The 21,317-nt window shown below is 46.9% G+C and overlaps 1 protein-coding gene across 2 annotated transcripts in view; it reads left to right on the top strand.

Annotated features, from left to right (window-relative positions):
- Nucleotides 1-10,689: 10,689 nt before the first annotated feature.
- Nucleotides 10,690-21,317, top strand: part of FHL2 (four and a half LIM domains 2) — a 66,036-nt gene continuing 55,408 nt past the window's right edge. Inside the window, exon 1 of one of the 2 annotated variants that reach the window (XM_027069384.2) lies at nucleotides 10,690-10,834. The gene's annotated coding sequence lies outside the window, so the exon portion shown is untranslated. The remainder of the gene's footprint in view (nucleotides 10,835-21,317) is intronic. The other variant, XM_053200365.1, reaches the window with a different exon arrangement.

Genomic DNA, 21,317 nt, shown 5'->3' on the forward strand with positions numbered 1-21,317 from the left:
CATCCAGACACCCCTAGACCAAACTTTTAATTCTCCACAAAGCTAACGAGTGAATAAAGATAAAATAAGGTGTTAAAAGTCAGTTAAGGGAGTCAGGAATGAATCATTAACCATGGATTTCATCTGGAAATTTCCCTTTACCATGGCAAAAACAGAGGTCTTATAAGCTAAGGAGAAGCCACTGGGAGAAATGAATACTGAGGGTAGTTTGTAATGACATAGCACCTTGCCCTTACAAGGCAATCTGAATGGATTTTATTGAATGAATGAATGAATGAATGCATGCATGCATGAACGAACAAATGACTGAAAGAACAAAACTCTCAAAGTACATTGCTATTGGATAGAGTAAGTCTTCAATAATACGTCTGTGGCAGGTCAAGATAAAGGAACACAAGAGATTCTGCTCTCTAGTTTTTTCTTTTTTTAAGTTTATTTATTTATTTTGAGAGACAGAGAGGGAAAACTAGTGGGGAGGGGCAGAGAGAGAGGGAAGGAGGGAATCCCAAGCAAGTTCCGCACTGTCGGCATGGAGCCCAGTGCGGGGCTCAAACTCACGAACGGTGAGATCATAACCTGAGTTGAAATCAAGAGTCCGACACGAAACCGACTGAGCCACCCAGGCGCCCCTCTAGGTTTTTCTTAAGGGAGGATTGTTTTAAACGCCTTTGAGGACAGTTCTCAGAGAAATTGGATGTGGAAGCAAAGATTCATTAGAACGACCTGAGCAGCTTTTTTTTTTAACTAAACATACTCTTGCTCCTTCCAGATACATAGTCCCACCTCCCCGTTTCTCCCAAATGTGGGCTACATTTAGCTAATTCCGCCTACAACCTGCTAGTCACTGAGTAGGGACAAGTAAGGAACAGGCCTTCTCGAAGCATCTCTCTCCTGCTCTTGGAGGATGAGAAGCTAACTTAAACATGAGAAGATAAATTAGGTCGACTCACAAGACTGATACATTTTTAGTTCATTTGTCCAGACATTTATATATAATGAGACTTTAGTTGGCACAAAATCTGTGTGTCCTTCTAAAAAGAGTTGAAAAGGTCTAAATAGGAAGACAGAATCCACGTTAAGTAATTTCAACGGAGGGGATATAATGCGGAGGGCCATCGAGGAGCCGAGACAGAACTGGGATGAGCAGGACGAGGCCACCGTGGGCCTCAGTGAGAGGCAGCACGAGAGCACCCAGGAGCTGGGGACAGGGACCAAGAGCGGTAGCTGCTGCCTGAGACACTGCCATAGGCAGAGGGGAGAAACTTCCACTCTCCCTTCCTGCAGCCAGCTCCCCTCCCCCCACAGCTGAGCCCCTGGAAGCAGCAACCAGAGACAGGAGCTGGGACATGTCCCCGGTGACATGGCCCTGGAGCTGCAGAGCAGAGCGGGCAGGGGAAGGGCTGAGGAGTGGACCTGGGCCACCCAGGCTCCCGTCTTTGCATGGACCAGTGCAGTCCCCATGCTGTGGGGAGCAGAGGCCACTGTAAGCTCCCTGAGAGCGGGGCCGGCGCCCCTCCTGTTCTGCCCCTGGGCCTGGCGGGTGGCTGGACAGTGCTCCATGTCCTTTGGATTGAGAAAATGACAGTCTCACCTCCCCTTACAGAGTACTTCCATAGGCAAGGTCTTAGACATACTGCCCCTCACGGTGGCGTAGCTTTCAACAAACTGGTTGATGCTTCCTAACTGGTGCTGGAGACTTTAAGGTAGGGAAACAGTCATGAAGCACCCGCTCTTCTGATATTCATCCTAACTGAGGCACAAGGGCTGAACTCTTTGGATTTTTAAATTATATTCACCCATGTTTATTTTGAAGAGTATGAGGGGACTTAATGGAAAAAGCAAACATTTACCTTGTGCCGCCCAAGGGTCCATCCACCAGCGAGTGGATAAATAAAATGTGCTCTGTCCATACGATGGAGTATTATTGAGCCTAAAAAAGGAAGGAAATGCTTGGGCACCTGGGTGGCTCAGTGGGTTAGGCAACCAACTCTTGATTTTGGCTCAGGTCATGACCTCACGGCCGTGAGATTGAGCCCTATGTCGGCTCTGTGGGGCTCCGCACTGGGCTTAAGAGTCTCTCTGTCCCTCTCTCTCTGCCCCTCATCTCCACTCTCTCTCTCTCTCTCTCTTTCTCAAAAACCAAAAAAATTAAAATTAAAGAAAAAAAAGGAAGTTCTGACACCTGCAACATGGGTGAAACTTGAGGACATTGGGTGTGTTTGTCCCTGGCTCTTCGTCCCCTAAATCCCTTGTAATTTCTAAGGGATCAGAGCAAAAGGAGCGCCTTTTGTTATAATATTTGGCTTTTGTCCTGAGCTCTGAAACAGCAACTTTGCAGCACTTTTTGTTATTCGTAACCAGCCCCTTCCAACCACACCCGAGTTTAAGTGAATGAGGTGACTTTTGGAAAGCCCCTAAGGATGGGGGGGGGGGTGCTGGTTGCCAGGAGAAGCCACCATGTTGGAACTTTGAGCCCCTCCCCCCAACCTCTGAGGAGAAGAAAAGGGGGCTGGACTTTGACTTAATGCCCTATGGCCAATGATTTAATCAGTTGTGCCCACATAATGAAGCCTCCAGAAAAATCCCAAAAGAACAGCATTGAGCAGACTTCTGGGTTGGTGAATACATGGAAGTGCCAGAGGGTGGTGCCCCTGGAGAGGGCATAGAAGCTCTGTGCCCCTTCCCATAGATCTTGCCCTATACATCTCTCCCGTCTGGCTGTTCCTGAGTTGAATCCTTTATACTCAAGGGATAAACATAAATGAAGTGTTTCCTTGAGTTCTGTGAGCTGTTGTAGCAAATTGTAGAACCCAAGGAGGGGGGTGGTGTAGGAACCTCTGATGTATAGCCTGTTGGACAGAAGTCAGAAAGAAGTCCCAGACTCGTGACTGGCATCTGAAGTCAAGTCAGTCTGGTGGGACTGAGCCCTTAACCTGTGGGATCTGACACTTGCTCTAAGTGGATGGTGTCGGAACTGAACTGGATTGAAGGACACTGTTGGTGTCACAGAGAACTGGAGAATTGATTGGTGTAGAGAAAACCCCACACATTTGGTGTTCAAAGTTTGTGTGAGCATATAAACGAAAACAATCTGTTGTTCCCACAAGAGGAAAAATCCTGTAGGATTTTGTTTGCATGAGGTCCCAAGGGTTTTCGAATTCAGGGACAGAAAGAACAGTGGCTTCCAGGTTCGGGGAGAGGGACATGGGAGTCACAGTTCAGCGGGCACACTTTGGAAAGGTGGAAAGTTCCGGAGGTAAATGGATGGTCGCACGTCAGTGTGAGATCTGTTCGCTTGAATGGTTAAGACGGTAAATGTCATGTTATGTGTATTTTACTACAATAAAAAAAATAAGATTAAAAAAGTAAATATTTACTTTATGAGGTGCCTCGGTGACTCAGTCAGTTAAGCGTCCGACTCTTGGTTTCTGCTCAGGTCATGATCTCTCGGTTTACGAGATCAAGCCCCACACCCAGCTCTGCGCTGACAGCACAGAGCCTGCTCAGGATTCTCTCTCTCTGAACTTCCCCAACTCGTGCTCTTTCCCTCTCTCAAAATAAATAAATAAATAAATAAACTTAAATATGTATATATATATGTGTGTGTATATACGTATGTAGGTAGGTATATATACATTTACCTTGTCGTTTTCCCCTGGAACTTGTACCCATAAATCTGGGCATTTAGAACATTTCAAAATAACCTTTGGAAGTCCAAAGTGAGTCATAAGGGTCATGCTCTGAGTGACTCATAAAACCATCTTGCTTCGTAATTGGTTGGATCCTTTGACCTTTTGAAGCAAGGTGACGCTATCCTGGACCCTGAGGAAGTCAGGTCTAGATCTAGAGAGCCGGACACACATAGTTTGACAGGAGTTATTGCATGAATAACACTGATAACCCATTAGTCATCTGGGAAAGGAGTGAGGAATGCATCTCACCTGATCATGAGGGAAACAGAAGACAAATGACTCTTCTCCTCACTTCCTCTGCTCTTCATTTCCATTTTGATGAGTTAGCAGCACTGAAGGGCAGGCTTGCTCAGTGGTGGGAAAAGAATGTCTATCTGCTGAAGGCTAGGTTGGCTGAAGGCCTGCTGTTTCTCCCCTCTGCCTTTTCTGGCCACGAGTCAGCCACTTGACGAAAGCAACTGGCACTCAAGAAAACAGAAAGTTTCCAGCAACCGGGGCAGTGCCTGTGAACTGGTGAACCTCCCGCTCTTGGAAGCCCCTGTCTTTGGGGACAAGCTGGATCTGCCTTCAGACTCTCAGACTCCTGCAGCTTCGAGGTCCCACCTCCACCTCTGTAGGAGGAAGAATAAACAAACAGAGTAGAATAACTGTATAATAATAACATTGAACATTAACCCCGTGCTCCCCAAAGATTAGTTTACCATAAAAATTGTTATGTGTTTCGCAGGTTCACTGAGAGAAAGGGACGGACAGCCCCTTAGACTGCATCTCACACATCTTAAGAGGTCGATAAATGGCAGGTATGGTGTTGCCAAAACACGTGTGGGGGCACCTGGCTGGCTCAGTCAGGGCAGTGTGCGACTCTTGATCTTGGGGTTGTGAGTTCAAGCCCCATGTTGAGTGTAGAGATTACTTAAATCTTTAGAATAAAATTAAAATTAAAATTAAATTAAATTAAAAAAAGCATGTGTGTATCTTAGTCTAGAAATGCAGGTTACGGGAAATATTGCTTTATCTCCCTTAAAATAACTTCATTAGGATTCTGGGTACCTACCACCACCAACACGGTAGGAAATTCTTCCCTTGGCACCATTGGGTGGTTACCTGACCGTCACTGCACCAGAATCTGGAGGCTTATGTGACCCATACAGTGAGTGTTAGATAATCCCATCATCCAAGGCAATCCCTTGGCCACATCAGTGGCAACAACACAGAGGTTCCCACCTGTCAGAGAATCCACACCCCTCCTTTTCATTCACAGCTCTGTGGGATGAGGGCTAGGGGTGAGACATGGAGCCAGTTCTTTGTCTCTCTCACTGCTTCCAAAGACATTCAGTCTTTCTCCTCTGCATCAGTCAGTATTCAGGCAGGAAAGAGATGCCACACCCAACCGAGGTCATTGGAGGAGAGTTGTTGTTGTTTTAATTTTTTTAATGTTTATTTATTTTTGCGAGTGAGAGAGAAACTGAGCACGAGTGGAGGAGGGACAGAGAGAGAGGGAAACACAGAATATGAAGCAGGCTCCAGGCTCTGAGCTGTCAGCACAGAGCCCAACGCAAGGCTTGAACTCACGAGCCGGGAGATCATGACCTGAGCCAAAGTTGGATGCTTAACCGACGGAGCGACCCAGGCATCCCAGGAGGAGAGTTTTAACAAAGGAACTATTAGCAGAGGTGTGGGGAGCATTTGGGGAAACCAATGAGGGCCAGTGCAGAACCTTGAGAGTCATGATGCCCTTCATCCTTAGGTCAAGGGGAAGGAACTGTTCCCAGAGCCCAGAGAGGGTCCTTCCCAGAGGGAGACAGCTCACCTGCAACATCCCTGCAGGGAGGATCCACGCACCAAGGATCTGACATCACTGTCCTGTCTTCTGATTTCTTGCTGGTTCCTTCTATTGGCTAAACCCAAGCAAAACCCAGAGAACAAATGAACCCTTTGATGCTTGTTCACATCAGCCACCTGGGCGCAGAGCAAAGCTCAAGGTGGGGGTCGCGGGGGGCGGGGGGGAGCAAACAGAAGATATCCCTCCATGCTGCCACTCCAGGAATCCTAACATCACCCTTCTGGGGGACAGGGAGGGCTTTTCCAATGTCTCCACCATGCAAATGTCTCCATTATTGTAAATGGTTCTAGAATTATAGGCTTGCTGACCTAATTATAGCCGATTATCTACAGCAACAGATGGGTCACATCTGGGAGAGGCTTCATGTCTGGATGCAGAGGCTTGGAAGGGACCCAAATTCTCCTTCAGCTCCTAATTAAGTCTCAACTGGTCATCAGTTAAAGGTCCGTCCCTTTGATCAAAATTGTTGATGCCTACTGAACTACAAGTAACTTTAGGCAAAGAATCACCAAGCTGCTTTCAACACGTGAACCACATGCTAAAGATTCCCAGAGCAGATCTGATAGGCATTTTTGTGTATTTTTGTCACGGGTCTTGAAGCCAGGTGACCTGTTGGATCAAGGGAATCTTAGCTGAGAAAAGCTGAGGCTTTTTTCTTCTCACATATGTGCCCGCTAACAGGAAGGACACTGAGACCCCCGTCCTTATTGAGTTAACTGTCTGGCTGGGTAACGTGGTTTATTTCAATACCCAAACTAGCTCAGCAGAAGCCAAGTCCAAAAAAGAAGAGCTGCCTGGACTCTATCACACCAACAAATGGTGATGCTGTTTTTCAGGTTGAAACGTTCCAGGGCCGTTCGCAGACGTATTTACACTATGGGATGTTTATGCAGCCTTTCTGGCCTGTTTATTATTCTGGGAAGTGCAGAAGGAATGTTTATGTAGAGATTTCAGCGATAGCAAATGGAGTCGCTAGATCACGAAAAGTATTCATTGGAAAACAAGGACATGGCAGCAAGGATCGGGCGCGTCCTCCCCGCTGCTGCGGATAAGCACTCAGTAGGCAACACATTTCAGAAACCACTCTCTGTGGCACCTTGACGCATGCCGGGTCTGCATCTGAGGACTTCTCCGTATAGAAGAACAGGACTCTGCTTCACCCTGGCTCTACCCAGCCTACAAGAGGTGACGCTGGTCTAGGCCCTCCTTCCCAAGACCGTCTGTCCCCTCCAGGCTTCTGGCCTCCGCCCTAAGCGCTTCCTCTCCTGATCGGCTCCTCATTCTCTGGCTCCTTGGCTAGCTCATCTTCTTCTGCCACAGAATCTACTAATCCAACAGGGGAAAAATCTGTGTGGGGTGAAGGAGACGAGTTCCTTCCAGCTAGGGTCAGGGGCATATGCTCCCTGGGCCTTCCCATCTCAGGGAGGGTGAGGAGGAAAAGGCCATCCCGGCAGCAAGCAGGCTAGGAGGCCACCTTGGCCCTGTAGATGCATGAAAGGCACATGCTTCTGGCTCCTGGCTCCACAGCAGAGGGCCTAGTGCCCCACTCAGGTGGCTGAGGGAGGCATCCTATCCCACTTATAAAACTCAGCTCTGGTAGCTTCCAGAAGCAGCAGAAGCAGCTTCACGGAAAGGTTAAGCCTGCCCAACCCAACCACAGCAAGGAGCATTGGTGACAGGGGTGAGTATGGGGCAGCAACAGTCAATGGCGTCTACAGTGACCACGAGAGAAAGATGGTCCGGGTTTAAGGTGAGAGGCTCAGGCTCACGGGCTGTGTGAGTAGAACCCCTGATAGACAGACTCTAAGCTCCTCGAGGTAAGGGTCTTCTATGTGTTCAGAGTTGAGGCTCCCGGATCTAGCCAAGTGCTTGGAACATGGAACGTCCTCAGTGAATATTTATTTCACAAAAAGTGAAGAGTCCTGATGGGTGAATGAGATTTCATGAGCCCCACGGGCGAAGGCCCTGTGAGCATGGGCCCCGGGAGCAGAGATGCTGGCAGTGGTGAGGTGCCCTCAAGCAGGCTGGTGGCCAGGAGCACACTTCTAGGGCTCGCACGTCTTCTGGAGGGGTCTCTATCTTCCTGCCATCCTGAGCCTACCAGTTTCTGGTTCCTGGGCGGCGACTCAAGGCATATTTGCGGAATCAAATCAAAATGTTTGTTCCAGGGGCGCCTGGGTGGCTCAGTCGGTTAAGCATCCGACTTCAGCTCCGGTCATGACCTCATGGCTCATGGGTTCGAGCCCTGCGGCGTCATCCGAGCCGGCTTCGGATTCTGTGTCTCCCTCTGTCTCTGTCCCTCCCCTGCTCGCACTCCACCTCTCTCTCAAAAATAAATAAATATTAAAAAGTAAATTTTTTCAGTGTTTGTTCCAGACCTATATGTCCTTTGGCTTTGGTCTCTGGGATTTGGGAAATGGGACCGAGAAACACCTGTCAGCCTTTTCTGTCGTTACTGTGGAAGAGAAGCAAGAGCCACGTCCACATCCGATTGTCCCTGACCGCCGCTCAGATCCTGGGATGCAGCCCCCGAAGGCAGATGCTGTTCCCTCCCACATATGTCCGCTCCGGGGTGACTGTCAGCAGGCACAATGTGTCAGGTGCCACCCACCCCAAGACTGTGTGCGTGCAGTATGCCCCTGTGAAGGGGCGGGAATGAGTCAGCATGGAGGGGGGAGAACGACACACCTGGATGCTTCCAACAGCTGTTCCTGGAGTTCAGGCCAGAGCCCCACAGGCTGGTGAGACCGTACAGCAGCCCTGATAGGCTGCCTGTCACGAAGGCTCCAGTGCCTGGCTTCAGCCCAACTTCCTCCAAGAGGAGCCCCCTTCACCCTCCCCTGCACTAATCTCTTCCCTTGTGGAGGGACACTGTGCCCCGACCCGCAGGGCCTGACCTGAGGCCAGAGTCTCCCTTCTCTATCAGATATCTGCAGGGCACATGCCCGTGAGTAAGCCGGCTGAAACCTGAGGAAGGTGGCTAGAGCTAACACAGACGGGGCCATCCAAGAAGATCTTTGGCACCCCAGGTTCCAAAGAACAGTCCTGAGCGTTGCTCAGCTTCAGATTCCAGGCTCTGTCACTCGGTGGTGTCTGAGAGAGAGCCTATTCCTGTAATAGCAACGCGACGCGAAAGCTTTGACACCACCCACTGTGGGCTGTAGACCAGGTCCTATCCATTAGAGGGACCCCAGTCTAGTGCCTCCAGCCAGAAGCGCGGACATTAGAGTGTTAGGGCCCTGCTGTACCTCCAGCCCTGGGAGCCCAGGGGGAGGGGAGCCCCTCTTCCAATTACACGTATCAGTGGCACATGTCACTGACATACACAGTCAGGGTCATTCCTTAAGTCCAATACAATCAAAAAGGAAGGCATCTTCAGGACATGCATGTTCTTTTTTTTTTTTTTTTTTTAATATAATTTATTGTCCAATTGGCTCATATACAATAGCCAGCGCTCATCCCAACAATGAGCCTCCATCCCAACAGTCCCCCCTCAAATGCCTTGAGGGGGACACATTCTTTGAATAAAAGGCACAGAGAGCCTTTATTATGTCCCAGTCAGAGCATAGATGGGGACAGATAAAGGGCAGATGGGTGTTTTCTATCACCCCCTATTACATAAGCTTTCTTATTTTCAGATTCCTCTTTCTCTTTGTGCATACTTTACTTTCTTTTGTGTGGCTGTGGTTGTTTTCTCCTCTCTCTCTTCTTGACTCACCTTCGCCCTGACAGGGGCACTCAGGGACTCTATTGGCGTTCTACATCATATTGTTCGTATCGGTATTTTAAAAAAAAAGCCACTGACCCCAACACAGGTTTTTCCAAATACTGGGGAGACCCCAAGGAATTCTGTAATCCTAAAATCAAGTCGGGTCCATTAATGCAAAAACACAGAAAGCTCTTTTCTGATTTTCAGTCACTTGGGTTTCAAATGAAATGAATGTTCCTGTGATAAAAGTAACACAAGATCATCGCGAGCAATTTAGAGATGACGTGTAAGCCAAAGAAGAAAACGACATCAGCCGTAATCCCATCATCCAGCCATAGCCACATTGTCACATTAGGCACACGTTCCTTCCGGAGTATGAGTGTGGAGCAACTTTTTGCACATACACCCAACAACCTTCTCTTAAAGTGACCTGAATTTTTACTACCAGTATGTCATAATATCGTTGCTATGCTATTAAGTACTCTTCTAGGACATTTCTAAAGGTTGCAGGGTTCCCCTTATAACTATACTATTCCTCGTTTAAACTTAAGTCTCCGTTGTTAGTCATTTTGGCTGTTTCCACTTTATGCAGTTATTCAAAGAGCTGCAAGAAATGTCCCTGCAGCTGTATCCCCATCCACATCCACGATTCTTTCCTCGGGATAAATTCCCAGACGTGGAGCCGCTGCGGTGGTAACGCAGACGGCGGTTGCCAAATAGCCGACCCTGGCTGTCCTTCTCCCCACCCCTCACCATGGATGAAACGCCTTCCAGAAAGAAGAAATTCAGGGGTGACTCAGGAACTGTTGCATCCCCAATCTGTCTTCTTTCTCCTCTTCTAGCCTATGGTTCTAAAAATCTCTATAATAACTCTATAAAGAAAGGGATTGGCAGCCCAAGCATCCCTCCCAACCATGCATGAGCGGGGAGGCTGGGGAGAGAGGGCTTCTGTAAATGCACTCCTCTTCTAGCTTCCCACATGCCCAGTGTTAAGCCCATCCTTGGTCTTCCTCGAATCTCTTTCACCCAAACGAATGCCCCTGAAGCCAGGGGAGATGGTCAGTGTGCTCCTTTCAAGAGGCAGTGATAAAAATCCACACCACCCTACAGAGGCACTGTGTCCTGGGGGAAGTTTCCTTCCCCTTCTGTGCCTCCAGGCGAGCCCCCTAATCTGAGGGGTTCCCAGCAATGGAGCCTCGGGCAGCCTGCCCAGAGGCTCTGCCGGTTGTCAGACAAAGTGAGATCCCTTCCCAGCCCAGTGGCTTCCCCCTTCCACTGCTCTTTGAATTGCTGGAACATATGCGGGGCCTGGGATGTCCTTGAGGCGGGCAGGCCAAATGGGGAGCCAGCAGCCCCTTCCCATCTGGGGGCTGAGGCTCCTTTAATTTGGATACCTTAAAAGGCTTGCGGGAGCAAGGGGTTGGGTTCTTATCTCCTGAGCTCTGGACAGTGCCTTATTTATAGCCCTGCTGACAAGAGGCGGCACCTGGCCAGCAGCTGCATACACGGTTGGGGCAATCCAACAGGGTCGTTGGCCCTGTGCTGCCGTGGTCCCCTTTGGTTCGGGCTGGAGGGCAGAAGACAGGACAGGTAAGTTTCCTCCTCTCCCTTGCCACCCTTCCTTTCCCATGTCTGCACAGGCTTAGATGCCAGCCGTGCAGCCTTTGTGCCCTTGGAGGGAGCTCTCCGGCACTGTGGACTTGAGGACCCCAAGCACAGACCCAGGTGGCACCGGCAGCTGGCTCCCACCAGCAGCCAGCTCCTGCTGTGGGGAGAGAAGAGAACCTGCCCTCCCCAGATCTACAGCAGGTGCCTCCGGGAATATAAAGAACTTGGAGAGAACCCTTTGTTCATCTTCCCCTCTCTGAGTGGGAATCAGGAATTACACTGAGTTTGGAACACCAGAAAGCTTTCTCTTAAGAGGAAAAAGAAAAAGAAAACAATTATAAGATAAACACTGGAGGGGGAAAACCACAGTGCCCGGGAGCTTTTTCTCCCTGACAGAATTTTTGGATGGCCTGGGGTGAGGATGCAAATTATTGACGAGTCTGATTACCCTTGGAAAGTATGTTTATGCAAGGTGACTTATTATGGCTGATGGCTCAGAAGTCCAGATAGCTGTTGTGTGCTTGAAGGAACCGCATTAATATTTTACTAATTTCTAGAGCAGGATATGAGCAAATGCGCAGGACTGAGTAATGCTGGGCCGGTTGCACAATGATGTTAATACTGATGGAATGACATATTATGACGATAGGCATCATACATACAAATGTCCTAGAGTCATAATCTTTGCAAGGCACCATATCAGGGCCAATCTAAAAAAATATATATATATTGTCAGACCAGTTTTTTTTTTTTTAAATACTTCGAGGTCCAAAGACAGTATTAACACTTGGTTATTGGCTGATGTTGTCTTATCACGTACTTGCTCTGTATAGGTCTCTTGTTGTTTTATTTGTTTCTTGAGAAATGTTATTTGAATTTTTTACTGCTAAGTTTATAACAAGGTGTGTTGTAAGAAAACCGATTACATTTTGAGATCTAGCCAATCTGACGAGAGTTTTTGTTTTTAATGACGTAGCCAACTAATCAACCAACTCTGACGATTACATTTGGGGTGCTTTTTTCCAATACTGAGAAAATATTTCTAGGATGCCTGGGTTGGTTAGGCGTCTGACTCTTGATCTCAGCCAAGGACATGATCTCACAATTTGTGGGACCAAGCCCTGAGTCAGGCTCCATGCTGACAGCATAGAGCCTGCTTGGGATTTCCTCATTCTCTCTCTCTTTCTCTCTCTTTGTCTCTCTCTCTCTCAATAAATAAATTTTTAAAAAAAATTTAATTAAAAAAAAGAAAATATTTCAATATATAACTTCCATGAAGAGTTGCTCAGTTTCCCCTGAACATATTCCCTGACTGCTCACTCAATCTTGCCTGCCTTTGAACACATTTTGCACTATTAAATTTCATCATCCCATTGAATGCTTCCAGAATTCTCCATTGGTTCCAGATCCCTGAGGCTAGGCCATGTCATATTCTCTCTGTAATCTGATAAGTCCTTAACACAGAGACCTACAAACTATCTACTGGTGTCTAAAGGGTTTCATATTTAAAATAGGTGGCCAAGAAACTGAGTTTAAATCGTCCTCTCCCCACTGTCAAAAAAACAAAATTCAACTGAGTAAATTGTAAAGATCATATTGTTTTATTCAACGATTCATGAACTGGGCAGTATCCCATCCTGCAGGTAAAAAGGAGCTCTGAGGAGTTATGCAAAATGGAAGGCTTCTATAGACAGAAGGGAGCAGGAACAAGGAAGTTACACTTGGGGGGGGGGGGGCGGTGCGGGAAGTAGACTGGTTATTCCAAGGCTACTTTCCTTTAGGGAATGGCAGGCATCAATCCAGCAGATGACCTAACTATTGCTGCTTAAGGGATTCCTCATCGACTGGTCTACAATTCCATTTTTGGAAGGGGCCGGTATTGTAACTAATTTTAAGTCTCAGTTTGGTGACATGGAGTTTAGCATAAGTGACTCCATTTGGGGCCTGTTGTTTTGTTTTTAACACTAAACAAAGAGGTGAAGAGATTATATTCACAGTGTTTATGTTTTCTTTTGTTTTTTCTTACTGTGCACATGCTCACCCTTGAAAATACAGACCAGCAGAGAGAAGAAAATGAAAACTTATGTGTAGTCTTAGCACATTCATTTTTATCTTAACAATTTCTTGATTCTAAGAGGTCCTTGATTTTAAGACCAGCCATTAACTTAATACTAGCTTTACAAAAGAGGGAAAAAAAAATTCTCACTATGTTATCCAGATTGATATATTTAAAATGGATCTGAAAACAAATTACACAGGGAAATATAAATTATAATTAAGAAATATATATATATATATTCAGATTATTTGCTAATCTACCTTTTGTTCAATTTATGATCGATGTCCTTTTACCATGTATTCAAACTTTAATTCTTTGAAAATTGGTGATCTTTACATGATGTTGTGACTTCTTTCATTTAGCCAGAATATTAACATACCCATAATAGCTGGGAATAATAATGATGGGTAGTAAAAAAAACATAAACTGAGCTTTAGATAAGCAATTTTTATCAGAATATAACTAATTTTAAAGTATAATCTGGAGGCACCTAGGTGGCTCAGTTGGTTAAGTGCTGACTTCGGTTCAGGCCCTGATCTTGTGCTTCGTGAGTTTGAGCCCCGCTTTGGGCTTGGTGCTGACAGCTCAGAGCCTGGAACCTGCTTCAGATTCTGTATCTCCCTCTCTCTCTGCCTCTTCACCCCTCACATTCTGTTTCTCTCTATCTCTCAAAAATAAATAAACATTAAAAAAATTTTTAAGGGGCGCCTGGGTGGCTCAGTCGGTTAAGCAGCCGACTTCGGCTCAAGTCATGATCTCGCGGTCCGTGAGTTCGAGCTGTGCTGACAGCTCAGAGCCTGGAGCCTGTTTCAGATTCTGTGTCTCCCTCTCTCTCTGACCCTCCCCCGTTCATGCTCTGTCTCTCTCTGTCTCAAAAATAAATAAACGTTAAAAAAAATTAAAAAAAAAATTTTAATAAGGAAGATATGTATAATTAGATTTTAAGGGGAAAGTGCAAGAATTTCATTTTGGTTTTTAGGAAGTGAGCCTTCTTTCCCTGCCTGGGAGTGTCTAGTCAGCATGAAGCTGGTAAGGGTATCTGAAGAGACAGGAGGAACTGACTATTTTCATGTTAAGTAAAAGCCACCAGAGTGCTTTCTGTCTGGGCTCAGTTTTGTCTGATAAATCTAGACTAATTGCAAAATGTCAGTCCATGGTTTAGCATGAGCACAAAAACACACAAAATATGTGATGTTGATTACTCTACTTCTCTCTAATTCATTTCCCTCATAGTAAGACAAAATGGATAATACAAAGGCACAAAGAGCAATGTGACAACATGTATATAATAATGAAAATGATCAACAGTGCAACTGCTCAAGAGTAGAGTATGCCCGGGGCGCCTGGGTGGCTCAGTCAATTAAGCATATTAGTCCTGGTTCTTAGACAAGGAAACTGACTTAGAACAGTGCTATCCACTGCAGAAGGTGCAACCAAGTTTAAACTGGTCTGGCTTCAAGGTTGGTAGTCTGGTTGGCATTTGAATCACAAAAGAGCAATCTTAAGGTCATATGCAATGAATAGTGTGGTTTGAAAGGCATATGTACTAGCTGAAATGGTGGGCAATATTCCTGCAGGAAGGATATATGCGGTAAAGTTTATACTGACAGAGGTATGGGGCCTAGAGGAAGTAAGGAATTATAAAAGGCAGAGACAGGTGGGGAAGAATGTGAACAGTATGGAGATGGAAATAAATGGGATTTGCCCACAGAGTGAAGGGTGGTCCTACAGGTAAAAGATGAGCGAAATGTGTGTGTGTTGGGCAGGGAAGGGTAGTTTAGGGACAATGGTTTAGGGACAATCCTTGCTCTTTCTTCTCTCTGAACCCTTCTAAAAACCAAAACCTAAAGACTTCTAAAAATGAAGAGGTATCCTGGCTCCCCAAAGTCAAAAAGTAAAAAAAAAGAAAAAGAAACCTCTCTGTAAAGAATCTGAACTGGGACCAATTTGAATTCCAAACTTAAAACAGAATGAAGCTCTGGTTTAGACAGGTGACAGTAGCTGACTGGGGGTGGGTGTTTGTCTAGCGGTCACTGTTGTGAGAGCCACCGTGTGTGACTCACACACACACACACACACACACACATGCACACACACACCCACATGCTCGTGTGATCCGCACAGCAGCTCTGTGAGGAGCCCTCCCGGTTTCCCAGCGTGTAGATGAGGACAGCCAGGGGCTGAGAAGTAAGGTGCTCAGAGCCAGTAGGTGGGGAAGCTGGGAGTTGAACCCAGGCAGTACGGGGGCCAGGGCTGACAGGAATCCGACCAGAGATTGCTGGAAAAGTCTCCACGATGGAGAAAGAACCTCGCCTTAAAAAATGAGTGAGGGCTTTCCACTTACCCTTTATTTTTCTTTTTTACATTCTTCCTTCATTTTCAGCACCTTCTCAAGAGCATGGGAAGAGTGTTACTCTTCTTAGCCATACTCCTGAAAGCTAGCACAGTGCCTTGTACACAGCAGCTGCCTAAAAAATATTTGTTGGACTAAATTGTGTTTAATTCAGGGGTAAGAAGTGCTAAGATGCGTAGGAAGGAGCCAGAAGTTTTCTTTGTTGGCTAGTACATTTCCATTCTGTAATACTGGCTTGGAGAGAGGTTTGATATTTCTTTTCCATCCTTGATACACAGCACAAAGACATAATTAATGATCATAATAATAATGACTCTTTAGATGGAATTTAAAGTGAGTGTTTAAGTGTGTGGTGTGATGTATGTGTATGTGTAAGTGTCGGGGGCCGGGAGCTGTTGAAGGAAGGGAACGAGGATTGGAGATGCTGTATAAATTCTAGACGTGAAGTTCCTTCGTCAAAATCTCTCCAACTTTGTTCAGAGTCAATTAATTTATCAGGAAACAACAATTTTGCTCTCTTTAAACATAATTTAGTAAGCAAAAAAGCAGGTGAGAAAGAACAGTCTCCTTATTTCACAACCCCGCCTCTAACTACACAGAATGATGAACCAAAGATTATGCCCTTCCGGTCCCTACGTCAACGAGACTTTCCCATCAGTTAGGTGCCGAGAAAACAGAATAACGTGTACGCAATGCAAAGAAAGCCAAGCGGTTTTGAAAGTGCCCAAACTCCTTTGAGGCACCCCTCTGTCTACTCCTGCAAATTGAAAATCCAAAGATCCAATGAGCAGCTGCAAATGTGTTGTCGCTGGAATTAACCAGCATGGGCAATCATCCGAGTGAGGGGAGAAATATTCACGACCCAATGCCATGTCTAACATACTCTCCGATGGAGAAACTCAGACGGCAGCAAGAATGGCGGACTGAGGATCTTCTAATTAAAATAGAATTCTCAATAAGTCAGAAGGTTTGGAAACTCACAGTGACATGTTCAACAATCACTGAAATAATGAAATTTGGACAGAATTGATAAATCCTTCGGCTTCATTATTAAGAAGCTGTGGTAGCCAATCCTCGGGTCTGGCTGTGAATTCGCTTCGGCAGGATCCTGGAACCCCACCTCGGGCTGTTTCTACTTTTATACACAACACTTCACCGGTTCCTGGGAAGCCTCTTCAAACCTCTGCCAGCCTCAGGCAGGAACAGCTAAGGCAGCCCCAGAGGCCAACATGAGCTCACCTGAACCACAAGTCTCTTTTCAAAATTTGTTAGCTTTTTTTTTTTATTTATTTATTTTTATATTTTATTTATTTTTGATGAGAGAGACAGAGCACAGAGAGACAGGGGGAGGGGCAGAGAGAGAAGCAGACACAGAATCCAAAGCAGGCTCCAGGCTCCGAGCTGTCAGCACAGAGCCCGACTCGGGGCTTGAACTCACAGACTGCCAGATCGTGACCTGAGCCGAAGTCGGGCGCTTAACCAACTGAGCCACCCAGGTGCCCCTCAAAATTTGTTATCTTAATTGCAACTTAAATCAGACCGTGTCTCTCGCCTGCTCATAAACTCTCCAGTGGCTTCCCAAATCAAAATAAAATCCTAATGCTATGTAACCTACAGAGCATGACATGATCCAGCTGACCTCACCTCCTCCCTATTCCCCTCTGTCAAGGATGCTCCAGTCACACTGCCTTTCCCCAACTGTGCCAGATAGTTACCCTGCCCCTGGACCTTTGCACTTGCTGGTGCCACCGATCGATCAGGCTCTCCTTCCAGAAAAACGCACATCTCCTTCCCACCACATCTAAGCGCCACCCCTGAACATACCATCTGAAATTACACTCTCTGTCACTCTCCAGCTCCCTGCCCTGATTTACTTCTTACCCCGATTTCTTTCTTTTTTTTTTTCAAAGCTCTTATCATCTCACACACATATACACCCACAAAGGGACACGTGTATTGGCATCTGTCTCTCCCGTAATAATATGTAAGCTCCAATTAAAGCAGAGAGTCTTGGTTGTGTTCCCTGAGGTATCCCCATCACCTGCAACCGTAAATGGGGCACAGCAGGTGCTACATAAGTGTATTGTTGAAAGGTGGAGGCTCAAACGACCCATTTTCGTATATTTCGTTTGCACTAAAAACTCCCAGTACACCTGCGTTTTGTGAAGGAAGGAAAACGGCGCTGGAGAGTGCTCGGATTTTAGCTCTGACACTTACAAGGTGCTCAGGCAAGGTTTCAACTTCCCAGAACCCCACTTCGTAAAATGGGGATGACAGCAACAACTTCCAGCAGGCAAGTCCTTGTAAGGCTTGAACAAGGCAGTAACAGTAGTAATGGCAATCATTAAGTGACCGCCCACCATGTGCCAGGGAGCGGACTGTGCTTTTGACTGGCTCCATGTTGTCCTGTCTTCACAACAGCCACGTGGTGCAGGCGCGTGTGTGAAGGTGAAGAAACAGACAGAAATCCGAGGAGGTACCTTGGCTGACCAGACGTAGCTGCCGTATGCGTTTCTTATTGCTGCCGTGACAAATTACCCTACGTTTATTGTCTGAAAGCAACACAAATTGAGGATCTCACAGTTCTGGAGGTCAGGAGTCTGACAGGGTCTCCGCGGGCTAAAATCAGGGTTTCTGCAGGGCTGGGCTCCTTCTGGAGGCTCTGGGGGAGAATCTGTTCCTGTGCCTCTTCCGGCTTCTAGAGGCTGCCTGCCTTCTTTGCCTCATGGCCCTTTGCTCCACCTTCAAAGCCAAAAACGTAACATCTTCAGTCTCTCTTGATTCTGACTCTCCTGCTTCCTCTTCCCCTTATAAGGACCCTTATGATTACACGGGGCCCAGTTGGATAATCCAGGATAATCTCTTCATCTCAAAACCTTTTGCACAGTCGCATCTGCAAAATCCCTTCATAAATTCTGGACGTGAGGACGTGGATGGCTTTGAGAAGCCATTATTCTGCCTACCAGTTGTGAAGAGAAAGACCTGGGATTTGAGTCTCAGCCAATTTCTTGACCACTACACTGCTGTATTACACAGCAAGCCCTTTGGTGTTTAGTAACTCTTGTTTCCTTTGCCGTAATGAAGGGAAAACGGAAAGCTTGGATCCCAGAGTTGAGTTTTGTATATGACAGTAAACAGAAAGTGTTGCCCCTTTCCACCATGCTCCCCTGTAATATGGGATGCCAAACACGGTTAAGTCCAACAGACATTTTATCTTAAAGATAACCAGTCTTGCCTCATCCTCAAACATAACTACCGACTCTCAAGAAACCACAGACATTTGATAAAAGTGGTTGCCAAGAGGAAACGAAAGCCTCGCTTGGAGACAGTCCAAGCTCCCCCACGGGAGTGAGGGGTCCGGGCAGTCCAGGGTGGGCTGGAGCCAGGATGCCCCTTGGTAAGGCAGCAAACCAGGAAGAACCCATTGACACCCCAGAGGTTCTGGGACAAGCTGGGGCAACCTAGCTCAGGGTGCTCCGGTGAGGCACACACAGCCCAGGGATTCAGGTGACCTGGGACAGGGAGGTGGCCCAGGTCTCAACCACAAGGACCTTGGGAAAGTCAACAAGCTGTGGAGCAGTCTGATGCACCAGGAACAAAGGGACTGGGCCAGTGAGACCATGTGTCAGCCACACGAGGTGGTGGCAGGCCTCCACGTGGGGCTGGTGGCCATGATGGTTTCAACCTCCCAGGGTCTGGACAGAGCCCTCCTCCACCAGGGAGTAGGAAATAAGGAGAAGCCTTATGTGGACGCAGAAGAAGTGGGATTGCGGGGGGAGAGCAGAAGCTGGGAACGGACTGCAGTTCGGGGAAGATGGGGTGGCCACGGCTCGGCAAGCCCTTGACTCCCAAATCTGTGGCAGTTGAACTACATCCCGACCTCACCTCGAGTGGCACAGGGCTGTCCCTAAATATACACATATTCCCCCCTTCCACTTGAGGACGGCTCAGGAGCTGTCACAGTGAAAAGGGCTCAGTGCCTCCAGGTAGGCAGAGCTGGGGCAAAGACTGCAGGAGGCTTCTGTCTCCATGACTACCATGACCTTGAATTTTAGAAGCGGGTACCTATTTGCATTATTCCAACACTTGCCTTAAAGTATTCACAGGTTAGAAAGCAGGGGTGAATAAACACATGGTCTATATGTTTTTGTGACCAAGCAATAATAATAATATAGTTCGTGTGCTATAGACGTACTTCCTTAATTATCCATGTTAGTGTGACCATAGAATTTATGGTGCAAACTGGGGCACTCCGAAAGGGAAAGAGAGCGCTTTTAATAGGTAAGCCAGGTTAACAGGTGTAACTGGCAAATGTAGTCCCTGAGCCCCAGGCTTCATTCATATGCACCAAGGTTCCCTGGCGTGGGGTTCCTTTGCTGGAAACTTAACGGTGTGGAGGGGTTATTTGATGCTCATAAGTTTCCTGAAACCACAGACATTTTTATTACTTTCACCAGGAAGATAAGAAACCCAGAAGCAGATTTCTTTTAAGATGCTAGGATACAGGCCACCAAGTTAGAATCACGTGTGTGTCTTTCTCCAGGAGATGATTGACGTTTGAGAGTTGCAGACCCCAACTCACAGCTTGATTTCCCTTTAGGACATTTTCCTAAATCGGGTGCTTTTCCTCTCCGCTGTCATTCCACAAGGTCATGTGGGAACCATGAGTTCACAAGAAACTCTCCCTTGCCTGCACCTGCCCTCAATGAAGTTGTTCAAACAAAGGGACCGTTTCATAATTTCACTGTGAGCCATAACATTTATTTACCAGATTGAGACCTGCATATTTCTAAAAATAACATAATGTTGACCAGATTTTTTTAAAAAAGAATAAAAAGGAACAGAATGCATCTTGCATCGTAAGGAGAAGAATTATTTCGTGACAGTGTTTTTTCAGGGCGGCGTGTGGGGTTAGGTGATGTGGTTGTGACTTTAAAAATGCACTTCCTAGGGCGGGTTGCTGTCAAAGTGTTGGAGATTCACTGCTGTAACCGAATTTGCAGATTCCCTTTCTCCTTTCTCCTGGACCCTAACAGTGGCGGGGGCACCTTGCTTCCTCATACACGCTTCTCAGCCGTCCTTCCCTCTGCAGATGGCTACTTGATCCTTGAGGCTAGGAAACCAGTGAAATGGTTTCCTCCCTGATCATTTGTACAAATGGGAGTCTTTGTGAAAAAAAAAAAAAATGACAACAGAAGCCAGTGTCTTCACCAAAGAGTGGAAGGGACATGTGAGAAGAAATCTCTGAGAAGCTTAAAAACAACAACAACAACGTGGCTAGTGGTCAGGAAGTCTACACTTCTGGAGCATCTGTTACCCGAACGCTCTCTGTGTCTAAGTGTGCAAGCGCAGATTGATTGTGCAGTGTATTCTAACTCACCTCCTTTTTTTTTTTTAATGTTTATTTATTACGGAGAGACAGAGAGAGAGAGAGAGAGAGAGAGAGAGAGAGAGGCAGAGCATGAGCATGGGAGGGGCAGAGACAGGAGACACAGAATCAGAAGCAGGCTCCACGCTCCGAGATGTCAGCACAGAGACCGACGCGGGGCTCGAACTCACAGACCGCGAGATCATGACCTGAGCCGAAGTCGGACGCTCAACCGACTGAGCCACCCAGGCACCCCCGAATTCACCTCCCTTCCGTACCACAGAAAATGTAAAACAAATCACAGCCTGAGGCCCTGGCCCATTCTGCATTGTTTCAGAGTCTCTGCAGCAAGCGCTGGGCTTCCAGCCGATCCCTGCAATTTGGCAGAAGGGGTGGGGGTAGGCGGTTAAGCGGTTACCCCCACATCAAAGGCCGCTTTTCATGACTGCTGGCTAGGGAAACGGGGACGCGAGGATGTTGGGGGAGAGAAGAAGGGAGCCACCCTAGGGAGGATGTCTGGAAGGAGAGATAAAGCAAACTGCAAAGGTATTTTAACAGACATGCTGTTTCCATTCTTTACCATGTGTTTTTCATTGTTTTCGGTTACTTTTGACTTGAATTATGGAACTCTGTCTTTTGGTTAAGGTAACATAGACGCAATTGCTTTTGTACATCCCAAATGAAT

The sequence above is a fragment of the Acinonyx jubatus genome, chromosome A3, assembly GCF_027475565.1.
Source record: "Acinonyx jubatus isolate Ajub_Pintada_27869175 chromosome A3, VMU_Ajub_asm_v1.0, whole genome shotgun sequence".
NCBI classification, from domain to species: domain Eukaryota; kingdom Metazoa; phylum Chordata; class Mammalia; order Carnivora; family Felidae; genus Acinonyx; species Acinonyx jubatus.